At 41.8% G+C, this 10,144-nt stretch overlaps 1 pseudogene; it reads left to right on the forward strand.

Moving 5' to 3' along the window:
• The first annotated feature begins 509 nt into the window (after positions 1-509).
• LOC119877664 lies at positions 510-2,311 on the forward strand (annotated as a pseudogene).
• Positions 2,312-10,144: the final 7,833 nt, after the last annotated feature.

The following is a 10,144-nucleotide window of genomic DNA, read 5'->3' on the forward strand; positions in this document are numbered from 1 at the left end:
ACTCAAGAACCTTGTAAATATCCCATATGTGAATTATTGTACATTTATACTCTGTTGGGTCTTGCAGCTTAATTACTACATGAAACTGCACGAGTTAAATGAACTGAGATGGGTTTATGTCATGTGGTATGCAAAAAAAGGAGAATGTTGGGAGGTATTTGGCACTTTTTCTGGGTGGAAAGCAGGGTTTATTTTGCTATGATGTCCTTTGGTGTCAGTTTCTGTTGTATTTGGGCTGCAACAGGTGACATGGGACTTCTGAGCTTTGGTTGGTGGGTTGAATAATGAGTTCAGTAAAAATTTATTGTTTACTATGTTTTAGGCATCGTGAAGGGATAACACATACCAGAAGAAATATGAGACAGCACCTTTGAAGCCTGAGCAACCAATCGAGGCAGTCCCAACCCAACTCTGCTTAACTTAGCCTCACTGAACTTGATCTGCGACTCTCTGACCCTTGGATTTGCTACAGCTCTCTGATTCTAGAATCCTCTTCAATTCCAGCTAGAATGCTGCGTCAGGTACTTCGAAGATTTGGTAAAAAGCTGGTACAAACATCCGCTGGAGCAATCTGTGCCTGAGACTGCCCCTGCCAGAACTCAGAACACTCTGGATTTAGTGGCCCTGGGTGTGGGCTACACAATGGGTATAAATGTTTGTATTCTGGCTGGGGGGTGTTTGGATTTATAGCAGGACCAGCCATTGTGATCTGCTTTTTGGTGGCTGGCCTAACTTCATTGTTGGCTGGGTTGTGCTATGCAGAGATTAGTGCCTGGCTTCCCCACTCTGGCTCTTCATATCTCTACACTTATGTCACTGTAGGTGAACTTGGGGCTTTCATCACCGGCTGGAATCTCATCCTTACCAATGTTGCTCATATAGCATTAGTTTTCCGAGCCTGGACCTTAGCTTTTGGCAGCCTTTTTGGGAACCAGCTCTCTCAGATCTTGCACAGGAGCATTTCATTGCATGTTTCCCAGAACTTTATAGAAATTCTAGGCTATTTTGTTGTGGGCCTTGTGATGGTGTTCATGGAAGTGCTGACTTCAAACATTAGACGGCTTTTCCTGGTTGTTACCAAAGTTCTCGCATCAGTGAACATTTTGGTTCTCAGTTTTATCATCATCTCTGGCTTCATAAAGGGGGACCTGCACAACTGGAAGCTCACAGAAGAGGACTACATAAAGGCTGGACTCAATGACACCTCTAGCTTGGGTCCTCTGGGCTCTGGAGGATTCATGCCTTTTGGCTTCCAGGGTATTCTCCATGGAACAGCTATCTGCTTCTATGCTTTTAGTAGTTTCACCATTATTATACAGAGTTGCAGAAGCCCACAATCCTGAGCGTTCCATCCCAATGAGCATTGTGATTTCACTGTTCATCTCCACTTTGATGTATTCTAGTGTCTCTGCAGCATTTACACTTATGTGCCTTACTACCAGCTCCACCCTGGGAGCACCTTGCTAGAGACATTTCTTCATATTGGCTGGGTCCCTGCCTACTATGTTGTAGCTTTTGTAATTTTATCTAATATTTTTTTAAACATCGTTGGCTTTACATTCTTCTTCCTTCGGGTGATATCCAAGATGGCAGAGGATGGCCTCCTGTTCCCTGTCCTTGCCAGGATCCAAACTGACATACGCTTTCACATCACAGCCATTGTAGTCTTTGTTATTATTGCAGCAATCATGGCTTTCTTTTTCGGAATCATTGACCTTATGCGTCTCAGGTCACTGGTGTCTCTGGTAATTTTCTCTCTGATATCCTTTGGGGTTCTCATCATCAGGTATCTGCCCAAAAAGAAGAGTGAGGGAAGTGAAGCAGAGGTGCAGGAGGAGAGTGAGAGAAATGAAGCAGAGGTGCAGGAAGAGAATGGACCCATAGCAGAGAAGCTGACTTACAGGGACTACTCTTTCCAGGCAGCCCCACCCCCACCGCACTCTCTGGCCGGATTGTCTCTGTTTGCTCCTCACTGTTTGCTCTGCTGCTGACTGTTCTCTGCTTGGTGCTGGCCCAGTGGCCATATCTGCGTTCTGGAGACCCAGTGTGGATCACAGTGGTTGTGCTGCTCCTGCTGCTCATCACTGGGATCACCGGGGTCATCTGGAGACAGCCACAGAACTCCACTCCCCTTCACTTCAAGGTACCTGGTCTGCCTCTCCTCCCACTCCTGAGCATCTTTCTCAATGTTTATCTTATGGTGCAGATGACAGCTGGCACCTGGGCCCTATTTGGTGTCTGGTTGCTGATTGGGTGTGCTATCTACTTTGGCTATGGGATCCAGAGCAGCTTGGTCGCTAATCTCACTTAAGTTGGGGCCAAAACTGTAGATCTTGAACTCAACTAGTACATATTTGGTTGGTATCATCACACCTGAATGCACTGTGGCCCCCTGAATGATAATGGGAATACTCCTAGCACATGCAAAGCAAGGCCTTCCATGAGATGTTGGCCACGGTACACTAACAGAGCTGTGTATTTATTGTAGAGTGACGGATGTGTCTTAGGTCTTTTTCTTGTTTTTCAAACTGTCTACTTTACAATTGTGTCTTACCTGCTTACTGGCTTTAAAAAATTGTTAATAAAAGAGCTAGAAAAAATGTTTCTGTTTTCTTTGGGTTAATATCTAGTAGTGGAAATACTGGATCATATGGTAAGTAGTTCTATTTTAATTTTTTTTATAAATTTTTTATTGGTGTTCAATTTGCCAACATATAGAATAACACTCAGTGCTCATCCCGTCAAGTGCCCCCTCAGTGCCCAACAGCCAGTCACCCACATCCCCTGCCCACCTCGCCATCCACCACCCCCAGTTCGTTTCCCAGAGTTAAGAGTCTTTCTTGTTCTGTCTCCCTTTCTGATATTTCCCAGTCATTTCTCTCCTTTCTCCTTTATCCCTTTCACTATTTTTTATATTCCCCAAATGAATGAGACCATATAATGTTTGTCCTTCTCTGACTGACTGATTTCACTCAGCATAGTAACCTCCAGTTCCATTTACGTTGAAGCAAATGGTGGGTATTTGTCGTTTCTAAGGCTGAGTAATATTCCATTGTATACATAAACCACATCTTCTTTATCCATTCATCTTCAATGGACACCGAGGCTCCTTCCACAGTTTGGCTATTGTGGACATTGCTGCTACAAACATCGGGGTGCAGGTGTCCTGGTGTTTCATTGCATCTGTATCTTTGGGGTAAATCCCCAGCAGTGCAATTACTGGGTCATAGGGCAGGTCTATTTTTAACTCTTTGAGGAACCTCCACACAGTTTTCCAGAGTGGCTGCACCAGTTCACATTCCCAGATGTTCATGACTTTTGCCCATTTCATGATTGGATTGTTTGTTCTTTGCTGTTGAGTTTAAGAAGTTCTTTATAGATCTTGGAAACTACCCTTTATCTGATACGTCATTTGCAAATATCTTCTCCCATTCTGTAGGTTGTGTTTTAGTTTTGTTGACTGTTTATTTTGCTGTGCAGAAGCTTTTTATCTTGATGAAGTCCCAATAGTTCATTTTGCTTTTGTTTCCCTTGCCTTATAGATGTATCTTGCAAGAAGTTGCTGTGGCCAAGTTCAAAAAGGGTGTTGCCTGTGTTCTCCTCTAGGATTTGATGGAATCTTGTCTCACATTTAGATCTTTCATCCATTTTGAGTTTATCTTTGTGTATGGGCAAGAGAGTGGTCTAGTTTCATTCTTCTGCATGTGCATGTCCAATTTTCCCAACACCATTTATTGAAGAGACTGTCTCTTTTCTAGTGGATAATCTTTCCTCCTTTGACGATTAGTTGACCATAAAGTTGAGGGTCCACTTCTGGATTCTCTATTCTGTTCCATTGATCTATGTGTCTGTTTTTGTGCCAGTACCACACTGTCTTGATGACCACAGCTTTGTAGTACAACCGGAAATCTGGCATTGTGATGCCCCCAGATATGGTTTTCTTTTTTAAAATTCCCCTGGCTATTCAGGGTCTTTTTGATTCCACACAAATCTTAAATATTTGTTCCAACTCTCTGAAGAAAGTCATGGTATTTTGATAGGGATTGCATTAAACGTGAAAATTGCCCTGGGTACATTGACGTTTTCACAATATTAATTCTGCCAATCCATGAGCATGGAATATTTTTCCATCTCTTTGCGTGTTCCTCAATTTCTTTCAGAAGTTCTATAGTTTTTAGGGTATAGATCCTTTACCTCTTTGGTTAGGTTTATTCCTAGGTATCTTATGCTTTTGGGTGCAATTGTAAATGGGATTGACTCCTTAATTTCTCTTTCTTCAGTCTCATGTTAGTGTATAGAAATGTCACTGACTTCTCGGCATTGATTTGTATCCTGCCACACTGCTAAATTGCTGTATGAGTTCTAGCAATCTTGGGGTGGAGGTTTTTGGTTTTCTATGTAGAGTATCATGTCATCGAAGAGGGAGAGTTTGACTCTTATTTGCCAACTTGAATGCCTTTTTTTCTTTTCGTTGTCTGATAGCTGAGGCTAGGACTTCTAGTACTACTTTGAATAGCAGTGGTGAGAGTGGACATCCCTGTCTTGTTCCTGATCTTAGGGGAAAGGCTCCCAGTGCTTTCCCATTGAGAATGATATTTGCTGTGGGCTTTTCCTAGGTGGCTTTTAAGATGTTGAGGAATGTTCCCTCTATCCCTATACTCTGAAGAGTTTTGATCAGGAATGGATGCTGTATGTTGTCAAATCTTTCTCTGCATCTATTGAAAAGATCATAAGGTACTTGTTTTTTCTCTTGCTGATATGCTCAATCACATTGTTGTTTAGGAGTGTTGAACCAGCTTCACATCCCGGGGAAAATCCTCCTTGGTCATGGTGAATAATCTTCTTATGTACTGTTGGATCCTATTGGCTAGTATCTTGTTGAGAATTTTTGCATCCATGTTCATCAGGGATATTGGTCTGTAATTCTCCTTTTTGGTGGGGTCTTTGTCTGGTTTTGGAATTAAGGTGATGCTGGCCTCATAGAATGAATTTGGAAGTACTCCATCTCTTTCTGTGTTTCCAAACAGCTTTAGTAGAATAGGTATGGTTTCTTCTTTAAACGTTTGATAGAATTCCCCTGGGAAGCCATTGGCCCTGGACTTTTGTGTCTTGGGAGGTTTTGATGACTGCTTCAATTTCCTCCCTGGTTATTGGCCTGTTCAGGTTTTCTATTTCTTCCTGTTCCAGTTTTGGTAGTTTGTGGCTTCCAGGAATGTCCATTTCTTCTAGATTGTCTAATTTATTGGTGTATAGCTGTTCATAATATTTTTAAAATCGTTTGTATTTCCTTAGTGTTGGTAGTGATCTCTCCTTTCTCATTCATGATTTTATTAATTTGAGTCTTTCTCTCTTCTTTTTAATAAGGCTGGCTAATGGTTTATGTATCTTATTAATTCTTTCAAAGAACCAACTCCTGATTTTGTTGATCTCTGCCACAGTTCTGGTCTCGATTTCATTGAGTTCTGCTCGAATCTTTATTAACTCTCTTCTTCTGCTGGGTGGGATCTATTTGCTTTTTTTCTCTAGCTCAGGTGCAAGGTTAGTTTTGTATTTGAGTTTTCCAGTTTTTGGAGCATTGCTTATATTATGGTGTATTTCCCCTCAGGACTGCTTTTGATGTATCCCAAAGATTTTGAATAGTTGTATCTTCATTCTCATTAGTTTCCATGAATCTTTTTAATTCTTCCTTAATTTCCTGGTTGACCCTTTCATCTTTTAGCAGGATGGCCCTTAACCTCCACGTGTTTGAAAGCCTTCCAAACTTCTGTTGTGATTTAGTTCAATTTCAAGCATTATGGTCTGAGAATATGCAGGGGACGATCCCAATCTTTTGGTATCAGTTCAGACCTGATTTGTGACCATATGTGGTCTATTCTGAGAAAGTTCCATGTGCACTTGAGAAGAATGTGTATTCAGTTGAGTTTGGATGTAAAGTTCAGTAGATATCTGTGAAATCCATCTGGTCCAGAGTATCATTTAAAGCTCTCGTTTCTTGGAGATGTTGTGCTTAGAAGACCTATCAAGTGTAGAAAGCACTAGATTGAAGTCACCAAGTATAAGTGTATTATTATCTAATATATCTTTACTTTGGTTATTAATTGATTGATATATTTGGCAGCTCCCACTTTCGGGGCATTATTTTGAGGATTGTTAAGTCCTTCTTTGATAGATCCTTTAAGTATGATATAGTGTCCCTTTCATCTCTCACTACAGTCTTCGGGTAAATTTTAGTTTATCTGATATAAGGATGGCTACCCCTGCTTTCTTTTAAGGACCATTTGAATGGTAAATAGTTCTCCAACCTATATTTCAGGTTGTAGGTGTCCTTCTGTCTAAAATGAGTCTCTTGTAGACAGCAAATAGATGGGTCCTGCGCTTTTATCCAGTCTGAATCCTGCCTTTTGATGGGGTCATTAAGCCCATTCACGTTCAGAGTTACTATTGAAAGATATGAGTTTAGTTATCATGATACTTATTCAGTCCCTGTTTTTGTGGATTGTTCATGGACTTCTTCTTAAAGGGAATTTTAAGAGTCCCCCTTAAAATTTCTTGCAGAGCTGGTTTGGTGGTCACATATTCTTTCAGTTCCTGCCTGTTTGGAAGCTCTTTATCTCTCCTTCATTTGAATGAGAGCCTTGCTGGATAAAGTATTCTTGGTTCATGTTCTTCTCATTTAGGACCCTGAATATATCCTGCCAGCCCTTTCTGGCCTGCCAGTCCTGTGAGAGGTCTGCTGTTATCTAATATTCTCCCCATATAAGTAGAGATTTTCGTCTCTTGCTGCTTTAAGATCTTCTCTTTATCTTTGGAATTTGCAAGCTTCACTGTTAAATGTCGAGGTGTTGACGGTTTTTATTGATTTTGGGGGGATCTATTTCCTGGATCTGAATGCCTGTTTCCTTCCCATATTAGGAAAGTTCAGCTAGGATTTGTTCAAATACATATTCTGGACCTCTGTCCCTTTCGGCACCCTCGGGAACCCCAATTAAACGTAGGTTTTTCTTCCTCAGGCTGTCGTTTATTTCCCTTACTCTATCTTCACGGTCTTTTAATTTTTGTCTCTTTTTTCCTCAGTTTCCCTCTTTGCCATCAACTTGTCTTCTATGTGACTCACTCGTTCTTCCACTTCGTTAACCCTCTCATTAGGACTTCTAGTTTGGATTGCATCTCATTCAATTGATTTTTAATTTCTGCCTGATTAGATCTAAATTATGCAGTCATGAAGTCTCTTGAGTCCTTTATGCTTTTTTCTAGAGCCCCCAATAGCTGTATAATAGTGCTTCTGAATTGGCTTTCTGACATTGAATTGTAATCCAGATTTTGTAACTGTGTGGGAGAGAGGACTGTTTCTGATTCTTTATTTTGATATGAGTTTTCCTCTAGTCATTTTGCTCAGTGCAGAGTGCCAAAACAAGTTGTATTGGGAAATGGAGAAAAAGAGAGAAGAGAAAAAAGAAAGAAAAAGAAAAAAAGTAAAAAGAAGAAAAAAATGAGGAAAAAGAAAAAAAGAAAAAAAGAAAAAAGGGGGAGGGGAAGCAAACAGAAATCAAAAACAAAAAAACAAGGGGGAGTAGCCTCTATTTTCTGTATACTGTAAATCCCTCGAGTTCACCTGGAACTTTCCAGTGTTGCTTGGTCAATAATTTGTTTTTCCCCTGTTGGTCTAGTTGGTCTTCTGGGGGAGGGGCCTGCTGCACTGATATCAGGTGTTAGCACTTGGGGGAGCTGCTCTGCCCCCTGCCTGGTGCAGGGCTCAGTGGGGGCTGTTTACCCCGTGAGGCCCAGGAGTAACAACCACAGTGGCGGCGGCCAGCTCTGGAGCCCTGGAGTCAGCTCCCGCAGTAACTATGGAGCTCTGTCTGCAGGGCCTGGAGGCTCGGGGCGGGGCCGCTGATCTGCCCAGCTCGGGGCGCCCGGCGGCAGTAGCGTCCTCGCTGTCCTGGGCCCTCCCGGCCTCTGCCTGTCCCGGGGGGAGGTCGGATCCTGGGCTGTGTCCGGCGCCCAGTGCTCCGGGGCCTGCGCTGTTGGATTCGTGCTCCCGCCCGGCAGCCCCCTCCGAGCTGCTCCCGCCCCGCAGCCCCCTCCGCGGAGCCGCCCCCGAGCCCCCGAGCTGCTCCGGGTCCCGCCGTGCGCGGCTGCAGACCTTAGGGAGCTCGGCGCACTCTCCCGGGGCGCAGGTGTCTGTTACTGTCCCAGGGAGCCCGAGGGCATCCCCGCCCTCCTGGGTCCTGCTCCAACTCCCTACGAGCCCCTTTCCGCCAGGAAGGTCGGTGCAGCTCCTGCGTCTCCGGGACGGGGCTCTCCTGTCCTGGGGACACTCGCCCCGGCCTCAGCCCGGCTCCTCGCGGGGCCCCTCCCCCTTGGAGGCCTTTTGTTTCTTATTTCTTTTTTCCCCGTCTTCCTACCTTGATATAGCACGAACTCTTCTCACTGTAGCGTTCCAGCTGTTCTCTCTTTAAATCTCAGGCCGAATTCGTAGTTTTTCAGGATGATTTGAAGGTTACCTAGGTAATTTGGTGGGGACAGGTGACTTGGGGACCCTACTCTTCCGCCATCGTGCCCTGCCTCCTATTTTTAATTTTTGTGGAACTTTCATACTCATTTACATAGTGTCTGCACCAATATATTGTCACTCGCAGTGCATGAGGGTTCCTTTTCTCCACATCCTCACCATCACTTTTTATTTCTTGACTTTTTTTTCGTTGTTATGACAGATGTAAAGTGATATCTTATGTAGTTTTAACTTACATTTCCTTGATGATTAGTGATGCTGAGCATGTTTTCCTGTGTCTATTACCCATCTCACATGTTCTCATTGGAGAAATGTTTATTCAGGTCCTCTGCCCATTTTTTAATGGATCATTTGGTTGTTTTTGGTATTGAGTTATGGAAAATACTTATGTGTTTTGGAAATTAATCCCTTATTGGAGATAGGTCTTATAATATCAAATTAGGTACTTTGCCTTTTTGTTTTGTTGATGATTTCCTTTGCCGTTAAATGTTTTATCGACATGAAATCAAAAAGATATATGCACTTCTATGTTTATGGCATCCTTATTTACAAAAGCCAGCATATGAAAGCAACCCAAATGACCATTGATAGATAAATGCATAAAGAAGATGTAGTGTAGGTATGTATTAATATATATAAATACATATTTACATAGTTTATATAATGGAGTATAATTCAGTAATGAAATCTTTCCATTTATAACTACATGGATATACCTAGACGCTATTATGTAAAGTGGAGTAAGTCAGAGAAAAACAGATACTATATGATTTCACTCATATATGTACTTAAGAAATAAAACAAAAAAAAAACATAGAAAAAGAAGAGATAAATGAAAAAAAAAACCAGAATTAAAGATAGGGAACTGGTGGTGTCCAGCAGAGAGATGGTTGGGGGGACGGGTGAAATAGATTAAAGGAATTAAGAAAACACTTATATTGATGAGCCCCGAATATGTATCACTGAATCATTATATTGCATACATAAGAATAAAATAACAATATTGTATGTTAATTATACTTCAATAAAATAAAAGAAACAAAGAAATCCCCCCAAATATGAAATATGATCACCGACTTTAAGGAGCTTAAATTCTTAGTTTCATTCTTTTTGCTTTTTCTTTTTTTTAATTTAAATTCCATTAGCCATCTTATAGAACATCATTATTTTCAGATGTTGAGTTAAGAAATCCATCAGTTGTATATGACACCCAGTGCTCATCACATCATGTGCTCTCCTTAATGCCTATCTCCCAGTTACCCCATCCCCCTACCTACCTACCCTCAGTTTCTTTCCCATAGTTAAGAGTCTCTCATGCTTATCTCCCTCTTTGATTTCTTCTTATTCTGTTTTTCCCTCCTTTCCTCTATGATCCTCTGTGCTGTTTCTTATATTCCTCATATGAGTGAAACCATATGATAATTATCTTCTCTAACTTATTTCTAAGGAGCTTAAATTCTAATACAAGGGGTAAAGCATAGCTGTAACACAGAGTATTGTCATAAGTAATAAGCAGATAATGTGTCTTGCAAATTCAGAGTTGAGGAAATCTTTTGTGGCTGGCACAGTGGTGAGAGTTGATTGGTGAAACCAGAGAAGATTTTGCAGAGGAATGGCATTTGAATTGGTTCT

This window comes from Canis lupus, chromosome 27 (genome assembly GCF_011100685.1).
Source record: "Canis lupus familiaris isolate Mischka breed German Shepherd chromosome 27, alternate assembly UU_Cfam_GSD_1.0, whole genome shotgun sequence".
Taxonomy (NCBI): Eukaryota; Metazoa; Chordata; class Mammalia; order Carnivora; family Canidae; genus Canis; species Canis lupus.